General features: G+C 37.1%; 2 long non-coding RNA genes across 6 annotated transcripts; one reads left to right on the forward strand and one right to left on the reverse strand.

Annotated features, from left to right (window-relative positions):
• Positions 1-169: 169 nt before the first annotated feature.
• Positions 170-16,473, forward strand: LOC148917395 (uncharacterized). 5 transcript variants are annotated; one of them, XR_016127301.1, is made up of 8 exons: positions 170-408; positions 3,506-3,567; positions 10,616-11,242; positions 11,456-11,532; positions 11,671-11,947; positions 12,145-12,550; positions 12,995-13,290; positions 13,394-16,473. It is a non-coding gene; the product is annotated as an uncharacterized LOC148917395 (long non-coding RNA). The 5 variants fall into 5 exon arrangements; XR_016127299.1 differs by having other exon boundaries at positions 11,671-11,705; positions 11,819-11,947; positions 12,995-16,473; XR_016127298.1 differs by having other exon boundaries at positions 11,671-11,705; positions 11,875-11,947; positions 12,995-16,473.
• Positions 14,140-17,101, reverse strand: LOC148917396 (uncharacterized). Its single transcript, XR_016127302.1, has 4 exons — positions 17,049-17,101; positions 16,889-16,970; positions 15,326-15,370; positions 14,140-14,216 (listed from the first exon to the last, which is right to left on the reverse strand). It is a non-coding gene; the product is annotated as an uncharacterized LOC148917396 (long non-coding RNA).
• Between the last annotated feature and the right edge of the window lie 812 nt (positions 17,102-17,913).

The raw sequence follows: 17,913 nt of genomic DNA on the forward strand, positions 1-17,913 counted from the left end.
CCGCTTGGCTTCTTTTCGGTTGTTTTATGTTCTATGCGCGACGGAGAACTCACTAAGAATCCTGTCATGAACCAAACATGGGCTTATTTAAGAGGCTCACTAACTAGGCTTATCTTAGGCCATTTAAAAGGCAGTGCTTAAATAAGGCGGCCCAAATAACAAGCCCATCTCTCGCGAAAACAATACACGCACGTCTTCGTTTTCACGCTCTGGTCTGGAGCTCTCGTCTTCTTCTCCAATTTCATCTCCCTCTCTAGTTTGCCTCAATCTCTCCTCTTCTTTCCTTTCTCCTCTCTCCTCTACTTTTTCCACGGAGTTTAATTTTGATTTTGTGCAGATTTAACAATTGGGGTTACTTCTTACTCGGTGCAAATCTTAAGGCTTTCATTGATTCACCTCACTGTTTAGGTAAGCTCTGCTAGCTTTATAGTTCATCCTTTATTGCTTCTTTGAACTTGGTTTTGTTTTTTTTCGTTGGATTTATTTTTAATTTTTTCTATGATTTGTAAATGAATCGCAATTGGGGAAGTAGAAGAAAAATATTTATGTCTTATATTCATATTTGTATTGGTCGTATTGTTGATTAGTTGGGATTGGAATTGTGGTCTAATTGCATTTTGCAGCTTAAAATATGTGATTCTTTTTTTGGTTGTTATTGACGCTATTGAAGGCAAAAAGGACACCCCAGCCAATACCATCAGGGCCTTTAACCGTGGAAAGCAATTTACTTAAGAGCCAAGGCTTAGGCTCAGAGAGGAAGAAGTGTGCAGGTGAGTGAAGACTCAAAACAGTATCCTAAACCTCCATAGCCCTAGGACAATCCCTGAGAATATGGATTACAGACTCAGTATGCCACCCACAAATTTGACAAGAAGAATCCACAGCTAGATTCCTCTTAACTCTTTGCTCATCAGATGGTATTTTCCCCCGATAAGCAAGCTAGAAAAAGAAGTGCAGTTTAGGAGGAATCTTCAATTTCCATAAAACTTTCTAGAAAGGATCATCATCCCCAAAAGAGTGAATGTAACTATGCCTCACGGTGTAATGAGAAGGCGTCTTGGAGTCGTGGTTTCAATTTCACATTATGGTTAGTAGAATCTGCAAATTATAGTCGGTCTACGTCCTTTAAGCTTTAGACTTTAGGAAGAGTAGTTAACCAATGTAACTTATTATTGTATTAGAGCTGAAGATGCTGAATTCAGATCCATGCATCTGGAAACTTTCAATGCATGTTGAATTAATTCTACGTGTTAGGTTTTCTAGTGGCGGAAAGGCTCACATGTTAGGTGACTGTTATAATGTAAAAAACAACAGATGTTCCACATCTGAACGGCATCTTTGCAAGAAGAATTAGACCTCTTTTCAACTTTGGAAAGTGAAGATCTTGGTAGAATCTGTTGCCATGCTATTCTTGTGCCCACAAGGTTAACTTGATGGGAGTTCACAACTTTTTCTGGTTCAATTATGACGTGATTGAAATGAGTAGGGGCTTTACATTGATGAAGCTGATAATTGACAGAATAACCCCTTCTTCTCAATGAAGTAGGGGAGGTGTAGGGAAGATAAGCAAGTTACAACATTCATTTATTGGTCTGAAAACAAGGTAATTGGGGTAAACTTTCATGAGCTGTGCAAATGCCATGAAGAAAAAATGCTTCTGACTGTTATTTGGAATCCTGTGATAATAATAAAAAGAATAAATTTTGGAAATTTTTGGTGAAATCATAATATTGTAAATATTGCTAGACATACCACAATCTTATGCCATATTTTTAAACCACCTTATGTGGCAGATGACTTGGACATGCCACGGTAGTTAAGTACTTAATGAGTTTGCTAGGTATTAATTTTTAATTTTCAGGCCTACATTCAAGTGTCTTCCTATCCATCCCCTCTCTCACTCCCCCCACTGGTCGGACTTCCATCAACGGTATCAGTTACCGGTGAAAACAAATATAAAAAGTGGTAAAGAACAAGAGGATTCTACCTCTGGATTCTGTGTCTGATCCATATACCCTTTGTTTCAGTGCTGTACATCTGAAGATCTGATTTGCAGATCATATCTCATTTTCACTGATGAATTTCCATATCGGAACTCATGCTTTCTTGATGCCAAGTACGGTTGCTTCTGGAAGTTCATGACTAGTCTCTTCACACCAGTAGAATTAGATCTATTCACGTATGTTTATTAGACATCTGATCTCTTTTCCTTTTGCAGATCCAAGTCTCAACTTTTTCTCACATTAGATCTCTTTTCTTTTCATCCGTCTTTTCTTATAGCATGAAATTAGTTCTCACTCAACTGTCTCATGCTCGTTTGGTGCCTATGATTGGATTGGATTAGATTACCCACTAGATTTAAGGCATGTTGAAGGAGGAAATGAAGGTAGAGGTGAATGATTTTTTATTTTGTGGGCATTAGAAGGGATGAGTTATGACATGTTAATATCCTACCATTTTGTGGGGATTCGATGGGATAAGTTTCCTTCATGAGTGATCCATCTTCTACCTTCAACTTGGACAAAATTTATTCATTCAACATGCCTTAAATCTGGTGAGTTATCTAATCCAATCCAATCCTATCCTAGGCACCAAATGAGCCCTGAATTGATGTGGCATGCATAACTTAGCTGCCACATAAGGTGGTTATGGTATAAAATTGTGGTGCGTCAAGCATTATTTTAATATAGGTGATCCAGTAACCATTACATACTAAATAAGTTCTGCAATTAGAAAGTTATCTATCATGTATGCAAAGAATGCTGCTGTAGTTATTGTTAGATAAGATTCGGGATCTTTCACTAGAGTGCATCCTAAACAGACTTGAAGAAACGTTCAGAAAGTTAGTTGTTTGGACCAAAAGAACAAGAAATACACTTAGATATGGAAGATGAAAGGAGGTGTACCCTCTTCTAGCAAATTACTTGGAGTTTATCACAGTGTTGTTATCTTCTATATCTGGCATTCTTGGGTCCATGTTGTTTCCTTGGGATGGCGGACCTCTGATTCACTCACTGTGTCTTGTATTGTGTTTTGAGCTCTTTAATAAAATTTTGCTTCATAAAAAAAACATTATTATTTTTTTCTTTTCATTTTCAAGTTTTTAATTTTCAGCAATTCCTGAAATTTGTTCAACCACCATTTGAGGCACTTTTAAAAACTTGATATAATCCATCTTCATTACCATCTGCAAGAAAGAATCAAGTGACTATGTGAGGGTATTGTTCACAGCTCTCACTAAGGCAAATCCTAATATGGTTTTCTTTGTTAGCATCAGTTATGATCCTTCTCCTTTGTGGCCCATTAGGAGATAGGCCATAGTGGATTGATTTGTACCTTGATATTGTTGAAGATGTTTTAGGAAGTTTCTTTTTTTGCTTCATACAGACTCTTGTATTTTTCCCTCACCTTTATTGTTGAAAATATTTATTGTTTTTGTTTCTACATTTAGAATAATATCCTTTTCTTTCTATGATCATTTTGTTGAGCTGGATTGAATGTTCAGGTGTCCATACGAGTCATGCAAGAGTTGCTGCTCAAAAGCTCAAAATCCATGTCATATTCACGGTATGTTAATTCAAGTCTCTATACCTTGTCAAAACATTTCTACCTTCAAGTGTATGGGTATTTGGAACATTGGATAATTATATATATATATATATATATATATATATGTTGGTTGTTTGCTATTGTTTGTATGGTTTCCAACACTAATGTGAAGATTCAAAGTGTATTGGCAAGTAACCTAGTTTTCCATTGTCCCATAAATTCTTGTCCAATTATACTGCCCTACTTATTTTTTATGCTAGCCTGGATGTTTCTTACTGACTATATAATGCTTTAGAATTAATTCTAGCAATGCATGCTGGTAATTTTCTACATTTATTTGGTTGCTATCTGTTCTTTTATTCTATGGCAGTGTAGTAAAATGCTTAAGAAATGGTTGATGTAGAGCGACTTTGGTATGGATGGGAATAAATTTCATTTCGGGAAGAGTGATGATAACTACTGTAGTTTTTTGAAGGGTTCAATTTTGCCAGCTAGGTTAGGTAGTAAAATTTCATGGTTCAAAACGGGTGATGAGCTGATGGTTTGTGTCAAAGATTGCGCGGCCATCTAGTAAAAATGGAGCGACTGTTGTGGTGAGTGGTAATGGGGAAAAATTGGCAATTGACAATTTACGTATTTCAATTATTATTTTCCAACATGGTTACTCTAATGTTTCCTTCAAGGAAGAAGGCTGATAGCTTAAAAAACTCTCATAGTGGTGCGTACTACTCTTTTCCATCACCCATGCAGTCACTTATGTGCACTGAGTAAGATACCTGAGGCAATGTTGGAATCAGGGTGGACTCTAGGCAATAATGAGAGGAGTTTAGTGTCTCTCGAATGCTGGAAGCATAATGGACAGTGTCGGCAATACAGATTACTAGCACCAAGGCCTTCTGTGTAAGGCAATGTTTGGATGAAACATTAGAGATTTAGGGCTTCGCTACCACCAGAATGCTGGAGCCAGTGTGTTATTGGTTTGGTTTTGGCCATGCTAGTGAGTAACAATATGCTTATAGGCATGAAGGGTAATATGTGTTGTCAATGGACAAGATTGGTTATGTAACATTTGGATTATAGTTGCTCACTGTTGAAATATAATCCTGTTCTGCCTGATTTCTTAGAGCGAAGTCATGTTCTGCCTGATTTCTTAGGCAGAAGTCATTTTCTATTTTCTGTTCTGTCTATTTTAAATGATGTAATGAGAACCATTAGATCATAGTCTAGGTGGATTCTCTAGCTTAGATTTGGTATGACACGTGTAAGCACCTAATAGGGTGACAGTTGTAATTCTGTTAGAAGAGAATCACATTTCTCTCTCTGTCAGACACACTATGTAAGCTGCAGATTGTAAGAATTCAATAGAACAGTGCCTTCCTCATTTCTCTTGGTAACTCTTCACCATAACTTTTCATTTGATTAATTAGATCAAATAGTTTAGCAACATAACTAGAGAATGACTCACTGTCCTTCATACGAGTGTATTCAAACTCTCTACGTAAGCCTTGTAGCTTCACACTTCGTACTGTTTATCGCCTCTAAACTCCTGCTTGAATATCCCATGCACCTTTTGAGGTTTCTTCATTCACTATTCTGGGAAAAATTTGGTCCGAGACTGCACCTTGGATCAGTCCAAGTGCACGAGCATCTTTCATCAAAATCTCACCGTTATAGACTTCTCTTCTTCAAGCTTTAGATCCTTCTTCCTTTCCTTTTTTTTTCTTTGGATCTGAAGCATCAAAACCATTTTCAACCAAATCCCACAGTCCATGAGATTTGAATGGTCTTCATTCGAATGCTCCAAAACTCGTAGTTTTCCATTGAAAATCGGTGTACAGCTCGAAGAGCTTGATCCTGCCATGTTAGACATCGACGCCTAGAAAAGCTTCGTGAAATTTTGAGTGAGCTCAACGTCACCAAACACCAGCTCGATCTTCACAGATTCACGCCCAACAAACAATCGAACCTGGCTCTGAGGCCATGTTAGAATTCTTAGTTTGTATATGTATTTTCAGATTAGGAAGAGATGTGTTTTCTGGAGATTTTAGTTAGAGAGAATGAAGAGAAATGAGGAAGGCATTGTTCTATTGAATTCTTACAATCTGCAGCTTACATAGTGTGTCTGACAGAGAGAGAAATGTGATTCTTTTCTAACAGAATTACAATTGTCACCCTATTAGGTGCTTACACGTGTCATACCAAATCTAAGCTAGAGAATCCACCTAGACTATGATCTAATGGTTCTCATTACATCATTTAAAATAGACAGAACAGAAAATCGAATGGTGTCTGCAAGACAAGATCGGATAGCAGACATTTTGACTAAGGCTCTGCCTAAGGATCGGTTTGTGAGGTTGAGAAGCTTGCTTGGAGTGAAATCAGCTAAAGGATTAGAAGGGAGTGTTGAAATATAATCCTGCTCTGCCTGATTTCTTAGGCGAAGTCATTTTCTATTTTCTGCTGTCTATTTTAAATGATGTAATGAGAACCATTAGATCATAGTCTAGGTGGATTCTCTAGCTTAGATTTGGTATGACACGTGTAAGCACCTAATAGGTGACAGATTGTAATTCTAGAAGAGAATCACATTTCTCTCTCGGACACACTATGTAAGCGCAAATTGTAAGAATTCAATAGAACAAAGGCCTTCCTCATTTCTCTTCATTCTCTCTAGTAAATCTCCGTAAAATACATCTCTTCCTAATCTGAAAATACATATACAAACTAAGAATTCTAACATGGCCTCAGAGCCATGTTCGATTGTTTGTTGGGCGTGAATCTGTGAAGATCGAGCTGGTGTTTGGTCTGACGCTGAGCTCACTCAAAATTTCACGAAGCTTTCTAGCTGCGTCGATGTCTAACATGGCGAGATCAAGCTCTTCGAAGCAGACACCGATTTTCAATGGAGAAAACTATGAGTTTTGGAGCATTCGAATGAAGACCATTCGAAATCTCATGGACTGTGGGATTTGGTTGAAAATGGTTTTGATGCTTCAGATCCAAAGAAAAAAGGAAAGGAAGAAGGATCTAAAGTCAAGAAGAGAAGTCTATAACGGCCGAGATTTTGATGAAAGATGCTCGTGCACTTGACTGATCCAAGGTGCAGTCTCGACAAATTTTTCCTGAATAGTGAATGAAGAAACCTCAAAAGGTGCATGGATATTCAAGGAGTTTAGAGGCGATAAACAGTAAGTGGCGTGAAGCTACAAGGCTTACGTAGAGAGTTTGAATACACTCGTATGAAGGACAGTGAGTCATTCTCTAGTTATGTTGCTAAACTATTTGATCTAATTAATCAAATGAAAAGAAGAAAAAGAAAAGACCGGTCTTGGACGTCGGTTGGCAAGAAAGTAAGCGAAAGATCAAAAACAAGCGTGACAAGCAGCAAGCCAACTATAGCAAAGGATTAAACCAACAACACCCAAAAGATCAAAAAGCAAGCATTTCATTAATGATAACAAGACAAAGACGTGGAGACCCGTCTTGGACGTGTGTTTGGTTGGCAAGAAAGTAAGCAGCAAAGCTTAAACCAACTGAGCTACACCAAGATCAAAAAGCAAGCAAGCCAAGCGTAATGAAAAGCAAGCAGCAAGCCAACTATAGCAAAGATTAGATTATACCATATATAGAATGGATCTCATATAACAGTTTCATAAACCTAAGTAGTAGCCAAAACCTAAGTGACTAAACCAGACCCTGAGTCCCACCGGAGCTTGCATCTTCCGCCAAAAGTTTCCCATCTTCCCTCTAGGGGCGGCACTGCAGTTTAGATGCCCCCACATCAGATCTTTCTCATCCATAGTAATTAAAATGAGATAAATATGAAATTATTTAATAAACCCTTACCTCACGATTATTATTCTGCTGGTGAGTTGCCAGATCTGGACCAAAGAAGAATAGCAACCCGCAGGCACCGCATTTGAACTTGGCCACCTTGCCATGGACATCCTTCTGATGCTTTTTCAGCCTCTCCTTCCCTTTCAAACACTTTTGGCACATGTTGCATTGCCTCTTGTCAACAACTTTGGCCTTAGGCTTGGATGGGGTTGGGGTGGGGTTTGGGTTCTAGTTGTGGGGTGGGTTCTGGCGTTGATCAGCCATTGGAGGAGAGAACAGAGAAGAAATTGAAGTGAAGTTGGGTTTCAGTGTGTGTGTGTGTGTACGCTGAGGTGAGGGAAATATTATATATACTAAAGCTCAAAACACTGTTCCTAAGGACAGTGAATTTGAACAGTACAATTACGATTTTGCCCTTGGCCGATGGTTTTGTGTTTTTCCCGTTTTGCCCTCTCTTTCCTTGGGATGTAACTAGCGGATGTTTAGGGTTGAGAGGCGTCTGGTTGGATTTCAACTAGCTGGTTGGAGAGCTTTAGGGGTAAAAATGGGATAGCTGTTGGTTCTTCACCGACTTTGAGAAAATAAAACTTGAAGAAGAAAAATATTGTATGAAGTCGGGCTTTGAGAATTAAGAGATGGTACAAGATATCATTTGAAAACCAGTATTCCAAATTGGGGGTTCTTGGAAGTTTGAGAGTATGGAGATCACAAGTTCAAAAAAAAAATTAGATGGCCGGCATTAAAAGTCTGTCTCTGCTTAGTTGACCCAATTTCAACACAGTTAAAGAAAGAAAAACTGTATGGGCTACGAAATTGGGTCAGCTAAGCGAGATGACTTTTAATGCCGCCATCTAATTTTTTTTTTGAACTTGTGATCTCCATACTCTCAAACTTCCAAGAACCCCCAATTTGGAATACTGGTTTTCAAATGATATCTTGTACCATCTCTTAATTCTCAAAGCCCGACTTCATACAATATTTTTCTTCTTCAAGTTTTATTTTCTCAAAGTCGGTGAAGAACCAACAGCTATCCCATTTTTACCCCAAGCTCTCCAACCACTAGTTGAAATCCAACCAGACGCCTCTCAACCCTAAACATCCGCTAGTTACATCCCAAGGAAAGAGAGGGCAAAACGGGAAAAACACAAAACCATCGCCAAGGGCAAAATCGTAATTGTATCTGTTCAAATTCACCGCCCTTAGGAACAGTGTTTTGAGCTTTAGTATATATAATATTTCCTCACCTCACACACACACACACCAAACCCAACTTCACTTCAATTTCTCTCTCTCTCCTCAATGGTCGATCAACGCCAACCCACCCCACAACCAGAACCCAAACCCCACCCCAACCCCATCCAAGCCTAAGGCCAAAGTTGTTGACAAGAGGCAATGCAACATGTGCCAAAAGTGTTTGAAAGGGAAGGAGAGGCTGAAAAAGCATCAGAAGGATGTCCATGGCAAGGTGGCCAAGTTCAAATGCGTGCCTGCGGGTTGCTATTCTTCTTTGGTCCAGATCTGGCAACTCACCAGCAGAATAATAATCGTGAGGTAAGGGTTTATTAAATAATTTCATATTTATCTCATTTTAATTACTATGGATGAGAAAGATCTGATGTGGGGGCATCTAAACTGCAGTCCCTAGAGGGAAGATGGGAAACTTTGGCCGAAGATGCAAGCTCGGTGGGACTGGTCCTGGTTTAGTCACTTAGGTTTTGGCTACTACTTAGGTTTATGAAACTGTTATATGAGATCCATTCTATATATGGTATAATCTAATCTTTGCTATAGTTGGCTTTGCTTGCTTTTCATTACGTTGGCTTGCTTTTTGATCTTGGTCAGCTGTAGTTGGTTTAAGCTTTGCGCTACTTTCTTGCCAACTAAACACACGTCCAAGACGGGTCTCCACGTCTTTGTCTTGTTATCATTAATGAAATGCTTGCTTTTTGATCTTTTGGGTGTTGTTGGTTTAATCCTTTGCTATAGTTGGCTTGCTGCTTGCTGCTGCTTGTTTTTGATCTTTGCTGCTTACTTTCTTGCCAACCGACGTCCAAGACCGGTCTTTTCTTTTTCTTCTTTTTTTCTCCACGTCTTTGTCCTATTCTCATTAATGAAATGCTTGCTCCCCAAACAAACAAAACCCATTATTTTCGTCCAAAAATTTAAATAAAAAAAAACAAACAAACAAAACCCATTATTTTCGTCCAAAAATAAAATAAATAAATAAAACAAACAAAACCCATTATTTTCGTCCAAAAATTAAAAACAAAAAACAAAACAAACAAAACCCATTATTTTCGTACAAATACATTGTTGCATCTTGCCATGCAGTACGTACGGCCACAACGAACTCAAACAAATTAATGTAAATGGCCCAACTATAGACTAAGGCCCAACATGAAGAAAACGAAACAAGCTTAGAGAGAGACCAGAACGTTTTCTATATTGGAAAAGTGGACCCCACCAAAGATCCCCATCAATCCCCAGAGAAGTGAGGTACCATGAGAATATTGATATACAAAAATGTCCTCGTATGAACTTTTTGGGATTTTTACCCCACCAAAAAGAATCAGACTCCCACCCCGGGACCAGAGAGAGAGAGAGAGATATGCCTATCCTCCTCCATGATTACCTACTATCCCTCTCTCTCTCTTATAGCCTATATAGCACAGGAGAAAATTTAATTTATACTATTTTCTCCACGTCTTTGTCCTATTCTCTTGATCAAAGGCCTAATATACAGGCCAACAAAAGTAAGCTAGGCTTTATCGCAACTAACACAGGCCTGTGCCAAAAGGAAAACCCATAGTTCACATTTTTTCTTAGAAAATATATTCTTAACAGGTAATAATTTTATTTTTATTGATTTCCCGTTCTAATATTTTATATCAAAAGGGCAAAAGAAACTACTGTGATTGGCTCTCTTTTTCTTGTATAATTCTATTATTTGTACCACAAGTAAGGATGATGACACACATGTAAAAGTAGGTTCCATTTTTATGAAAGATGCATGTGTATTAGCTGTAAACCCCATGTTTTGGGAACTCCATTAGTAATTCAGAAGTTCTAAATTAGAGGAAAAAGAAAATTTTAAGTTATATATAAAACTAATATTTAATAACTTAATGCAATTAATTATTGTATAATGATTTTTATTAGTGAAACACGCTTTTGCCTCCCAAATGGCGCATGGATTTAACAAAACCCTCAAACCTTTGAATTGTTTCAGACAGAGACAATAAGACAAGACATGTCTGAAAGCCGGCTCGAACCAAACTAGTTCAGACGTGCTTTTGTTTACTTCTTTCTCAGGCCCCACCCGCTACATCTTCTTCTTCCTTCTCTCTCAAGCTCTCTTCCATTTGACTTCTAAACTCAACCCCAAAGCTCTTGGCCTCTGTTTCTCTATTTCTCTCTATCACCCATTAACTAGAAACCCCCTTCAGTTTGTTTCCAAGCCAACATTCAAATCTCACACCAAGTTCCATTTTTTTATTTTGGGTCAATGTATTATGCAGAGAAAAAGGGGTTAAGCCCATAATTCAATTTTTTTTTTCTCTCTCTCACTTTTTTCCACTAAATTTCCAAAACCCATTTGAAATTTGGTATTTCTTTTTCATAATGAGCTCCAAGAGCCTCAAAGGCACCAACTTTTGCACATTTGCTTCACCTGGCATCTTAGCTTTGAGCTTGGTGCATTGGGGGCAATTGGTTCAGTGCCAAGATGTTGGTGACAATGATCAAATCGACAACCCTGCTGTTCTTCTTTTCATCACACAGATTCTCTATGGCCGCAACAGCAGTTCTCAGTCGACAGACAGATTAGCAATCGTTCCAGCTTCTGCGTAAAGGACCCGTAAGCTTTCTTCACTTTACTCTCTCTGTTTTGTTGCTGAGAAAATGCATGTAAAAAAAGCAAAAAAAAGAAGAAGAGGGTGATTGAATTATAAGAATGGGTTGTGAGAAGTCAACTGAACTTAACCAATGGAAGCATAATGTTTATTCTTTTACTTATTGCAATTGCTTAGTTAGACTATTCTTAGAGTTTGATATAAAATTTGTGTTTCAGGGAAGCTGATTGGAACCAGGCTTTTAATTTTTCATCCAATGTGGAATTCTTATCTTCTTGCATTCAAAAGACTAAAGGTATAAGTACTTGTAATTCAAATTTTAGTTAATTGTGTGCTCATCATATTCTTGAATTATATACGACGCATGCAATTTGTCCTTACTTCCTTCGTATTATATGTTCTTCCCATTAAATATTTGTTCATCCAATTGCAGACACTACTGCATAATGGGTTCTACATCTGAGAAACGTAAGTTTTATTTCAATCTATTTCTCAAATGAAATTTTATTATGTTCCTAATTGCAGCATTTTTGTAAGCGATCGCGCCCCCTTTTCCTTCTAACCTGGAATTTGGACTGTAGTTTATCCAGTACTTTCTGCTTAAAGCAGCTGACCATTCGTTGTTTTATGTTACAAGCTGCTTCACATTGACTTCCTGCAATCCAAGCACTGCAAATCAAAATATGCATGCATATGGAATAACGCTTATTGTAAGTTGGCCACTTTATAGAAACAAAAACTCAACAGGGTTCACAGTCTCACATGATTGATCTTTCATTTAAAGCACACTCTGCTCATCCTAATGAAAGTGCCTATCTGATATATTCCAAAACTCCAGTTTTTTGTCTTACTGACTTTCTATATTATACGTATTTTAATTTTGTGATGCTCTTCATTTCTTATGCAGGCAGCTCTGAGTACTCTGCTACTTATTATTTACAATAGTTCTGACCAAGTTCTCACCACTATAGAGAGGAGACTGGCCAAATCCCGAGAAGCAGCAGCCAGAAGTAAAATGGTCAGGCCTGGCTGCATTATTGCTGTCATGGGTCCATCAGGGGCCGGAAAAACAACTTTTGTTTCTGCCCTAGCCGGAAAAGCAATCGGATGCAATATGACTGGTTTAATTCTTATAAATGGAAAGAATATATCAATCCATTCATATAAGAAAAATCATAGGTTTTGTGCCACAAGATGATATTGTGCATGGAAACTTAAGGGTGGAAGAGAATTTATGGTTCAGTGCAAAGTGCAGCTATGCCACATACAGCTCTTTCCATATTCCACTCCAACAGAAAATATTCTATTCACATGTTAGTCATCTTTGCTACAATTTTAGAATTTTATTGTTATAGTTTATTGTCAAAATGCTACTGAAATGTTTACAATGAAGTGATGATGCAAATTTCCTGAACCCCACACAACCTTTGTAGCATTGTATGAATTTTCTGCAAACATGTGCATTTCCTGCATCATGTTCTGAATGCCAGTTTGTAATTCACAATAACAAATCTAATAGCCCATAAAATTGCATGGTTTAAACTACTAATTTGAATAGTTAGTACTTTCAATGTTAAAAAAGGTTTCACATTTTTATTTATTCCTGGTTGAAACCTTTTCCTTTCTGATATAGAGAAAGTGGAACCAAAAGAGGGTCATTGTTTGGATATTGTATTTGTATGTCCAAAATTTTTGTATGTCAATCTTACTGTACCGACTGCTGCTACTTTCTGATGGTGAACTTCGAATTTTTGAAGGTTATCTGCGGACTTACCAGAACCGGATAAAGTTTTAGTGGTTGAAAGAGTTATTGAGTCCTTGGGGCTTCAGCAAGTGCGTGGTTCTTTGGTTGGAACAGTAGAGAAGCGAGGAATTTCTGGAGGCCAGAGGAAACGTGTAAATGTTGGCTTAGAAATGGTTATGGAACCTTCACTTTTGATTCTGGATGAACCCACATCTGTTTAGACAGTGCCTCTTCTCAGCTGCTTCTTAGAGCACTTAGACGGGAAGCTCTTGAAGGGGTAAACATCTGCATGGTGGTTCACCAGCCTAGGTAACATTTCCAAACAAGGTCTTTATGCTTTGAAAATTCACCATCTTTCAATGTGCATTGCATTCTTGTATTCTTTGATATTTTTTGCTTGAATAATGTATAGGAACAAAAGAAGGTCGGTGGAATGGGGCCTTTGGGTCTTACTAAAAACACAAAATTTACCTGTTCAGCATTTTTATAAAAATACTACCTATTATTGTGCAATATTTTATGTTTGTTACGCTGGTGGGCCTACTTTCTCAATGATGATGATATGCATGCACATATGAGTACAAAAAACCGAAAGCCAATTTAATTGTTTTAGTGCTAGCTACTGGGATTTATTTTACAGCATGAATTGACATGCCCTATAAAGTTGAGGCATGTATAAAATTACAGCATGAACCCACATCTGGTTTAAACTAGGGGTGGGCACGGTTCGTTCTGCCCGGTTCTCTCCTAAACCCGAAACCGGAACTGGCACTGTTCATCTAGTCCGGTTCGGTCTGGTTTTTCAAGTAAACACCTAAGAGAACCGCACCAACCCGAACCGGTTTATATCCGGTTAGGTTTCCGGTTTTCCAATTTGGATTGGCCCTTGGGCCAAATTGATTTTTTAATTATAAATATTTAGAGATTTAAGCCCAACTGAAGTTTTTAAAAAATTTGGGCTTACAAATTCACAATTAGCCCAATTCCCACCCAATCATCCCAAACAATAAATTTAAAATTACAAGCCAATAACAAAACAAATACACATAATTGCAAACAAAATTAGTAAAAAAATTATAGAAATAACATTTAAACTAGTCCATCTTCCACTGAAAAAAAAGACAAAAAAAAAGAAAAAAAAAAAAAGCTTCATCTTCCCCTTGTTCTTTCTCGGAGGCAAGGGCAACACAAAGAGGCATCTTCTTCAAACCTTCTCTATTAAGCTCTCCTAGCCCCTGCATGTAGAAAAAGAGAATTCTTGGTGAAAAATTAAAATTACAGCATTCAATTACATAACAAAAACGAAGAGTTAAATATTTGACCTTGATGAATTTTTGGTGAAAAACAACATGTCTCAAATTCAGGAGCTGCCCCAAAAGAAAAAATAAATATTTCATTTATACTTATATATGAATCTAAATCAGAAATCATAAACAAACATGAATCTAATGAAACCCACAAAAGAAATTCGGCATATAAACATAAAAGATATATATAAAAACCCAAACAAATAAAAACCAAAAAAAGAAGGAGATGCACAGCAATGAAAAGTTAGAGGAATAAGGGAGAAAAAGGGGAGAGGAACCAAAAAAACTAATAAAAACCCCAAAAAACAGTGGAGAAAATGAGGGGGAAAATGTGAAAAACAAAGAAGGAGATGCAAATAGGAGAAACACTACCACAATATCACAATAAATGAGTTCACCACACAAATCTGAGAAACACTACGAAAAACATGGTGGAGGATGCTCTGATACCAAACTGATGTATGCATTTTTATTTCATTTCAACTGTTCAGGGAAACTAGAAGAAGAAAATTTAATTTCTTCTCAGTATCATGGACTGTCAAAATCTATTCACCAACAATATTTCCCAACCATATTCTACGCATCCAGTCAAGATGCAAGCTGAAGTGTAGTATAGACAAAACAAAATTTGGAATGTAAAAGGTCTAAAATTGTTAGCACTTTAGATTTGTCAGGATTTGTGGGACTACATTTGTATTGTTGTATACGGGGACTTCTTGTCCATGGTGATGCATTCATGATATCAGTTTGATTAAAGCAACTTCCTCTACATCATATCAATCAAAGAACACTTTTTTTTTCCAAAGACAATGAACTAGTTCTCAAAACACAATTTTGATTACTTCTGATCAGTATCATGGACTGTCAAATATATTCACCAACAATATTTCTACAGTTATTACAAAAGAAAAGGCAACATCTTCCCCTGAATCCCAACCAATTTAAGATGAAAAGTGAAATGTAGAATAGTATAAACTATAATGATGTATTGATCTTATCTGTTTGATTAAACAAAATAGAAGGAATGCATCATATACCCTCTTGTAAGGATCTCCCGATATGTCCAATGAGTTAGGGCCATTCTGTAGATACAATAAACAACGTCAGGCCTACTAATTTAGAGGCACAACAACATATAATATCATGATTCTTCTATGAGGAGCTGCATGTCGGATCATAATTAGAGTATGGGAAAAAATAAAATAATGCATGACATGAGAAAGCAAATAATGCATGGCTAATGAAAAAGACATTTGCTTTATCATGCACCAGATTAAGTTATCTTTCACCCAGAAAAAACATGATGTAGGAAAATGAGGGAAGATAGGAAGAAATGAGAGATCCAGACTCACTGTGGCCTTTGGTATCACACCAAAGGTTTCCAGTTGAGAAATTAGATAAATTCCGGCATCACACCGAAGGTGCCTTGGAATCACTCCACGACAACCTGTGCCTCACACACAATCAACAATTCATATGAACTTTTTTTCTTTCTTTCACTAACTCTGATGTTATGCTTACAAAGTAGCCCCTTTTATAGGGTAATTGGTACACCAATCTTGAAAGATCCACATTAACACACTTGGGAATTATAAAGACATAATTATTACACCTAATACATTAATCGTGTCCCATAGGGAGACTCAAAGACAGTAAACCTTAGAAAATTGCATATTTATTACATAGGAAACTAGAAAGATTCCTATTTACTAAACTTGAACTTTGCTCCTGCATCATTCTCCCTTCGTTGCAGAAAACTCGACCTCGAGTTTGACATGTTGGGGTAGAATGACCTTAAGTTGGTTGCCAAGGTGACCATCTGCCCCCAGTACACAGGATCTCTCACCATGTAAGAACATGGTGGAGGATGCTCTGATACCAAACTGATGATGTATACATTTTTATTTCATTTCAACTGTTCAGGGCAACTAGAAGAAGAAAATTTAATTTCTTCTCAGGATCGTGGACTGTCAAAATCTATTCACCAACAATATTTCCCAACCATATTCTAATGCATCCAGTCAAGATGCAAGGTGAAGTGTAGTACAGACTACACAATATTTGGAATGTAAAAGGTCTAAAATTGTCAGGATTTGTGGGACTATATTTGTAATGTCGCAAGCGGGGACTTCTTGTCTGTAGTGATGTATTCAAACTATCAGTTTGATTAAAGCAACTTCCTCTATATGCGATCAACCAAAGAAAATATTTGTTTCAAAGACAATGAACTATTTCACAGAACCAAGCATCCCACCCACGCACAAGAAAAACAAAACAAGATTTAATTGTCAACAAAACCTTTTCACATGCATTGTTCAAGCATTTCATTGATCTTATATGGGTAAACAGTATACCAAGATTATTTTAATGATTTTCACATCTTATGCAATTGTTTTCCTTGAACTTATGCAGTACTCTTTTAATCATTAAATCCATATTTCAGGTTCCAAGCCAAACTTAGGCTGCAGCCCAAACAATCTGATTTAAAGGAGAGAACAATGTTAGGAGTAAGAAAGTTGCCAAACTACTGTTTCCAATAAACCATAAACCACTTTAAAATTTAAAAAATTACAGTAATTTATTAAATTTCAGAAAGTTACCTTATCCATGTAAAACTTATACATTTTTATATGTTGGAATTGCTCAACAACTCATCAAAGATTGGAGTTATCCACTTACGGGCTGCACAAGAAGAGAGCAATTTATTGCAAATCACTTGATTGATGAAAGAAAATTCATTGATTAGAAGTTAGATCTTACTAGCCCGGCACCCGGGTGCAGTGTAGTAGAAAACCGCAGACAACCTAGCATCTATGCCAAGGAATATAAAAAATAAAAAATCCACAACAAACTTAATTTCCTATTTTGAATGTTTGTAAAATTAAGAAGGGATGAGGATGGTGGAGAAATTGGCATACGTTTAACATTGTCAACTGCCTTGGTATGCACAGCCATGCCCTGTATGACGAATTAGGGGTGGGCATCGGACTGGAAAACTGAAACACTGAATTGAACTGGTGAAAAAAACCGGAAAAAATCGGTTGACCAAAAAGTCAACAAACCGGATCGGAACCGGACCGGTCATATATATATTTTTTATTTTTACAAATTTTTAAAATCCAATGCCATATTTTAAATGTTATAATCACTATTTTTTCCAAGTTCAACTTCAAAAAATTTCTAAATATATGAATTGGATTATTTGTTAATTTTTAAGCCTAAAAAATAAGTTATTGATTATAATTTTTTTAATTAAAAAAAATAAAAGAATTAAAAAGAATAAATTAATAATCCGGTTCAAAATCGGAACCGAACTAGAACCGAACCGGACGGTTTTTGAAATTTTTTTTGCCTAAACCGGACCGGTTAAATAGTACCGATTTCGATTTCAGTTTAAGGTGAGAACCGAACCGAACCTCCCACCCCTATGACGAATAGGTTTGAGGGACCTGAAAGTATAACCTCAAGTATATACTCAAAATCTCTTTTGTAGAGAATCGCCTTTATATACTGCTCAACTTTCATCTCTTCTTTCTTATAGAGCTCGAAACTGAATTTTGGTTGAAATTTTAAAGGTAGAAAGGCCATTTTCGTCAAGCCATCTCTCTGGCCGAAATTCTTCTGC

This window comes from Prunus mume, linkage group LG5 (assembly GCF_029339155.1).
Source record: "Prunus mume cultivar Tortuosa linkage group LG5, ASM2933915v1, whole genome shotgun sequence".
Taxonomy (NCBI): domain Eukaryota; kingdom Viridiplantae; phylum Streptophyta; class Magnoliopsida; order Rosales; family Rosaceae; genus Prunus; species Prunus mume.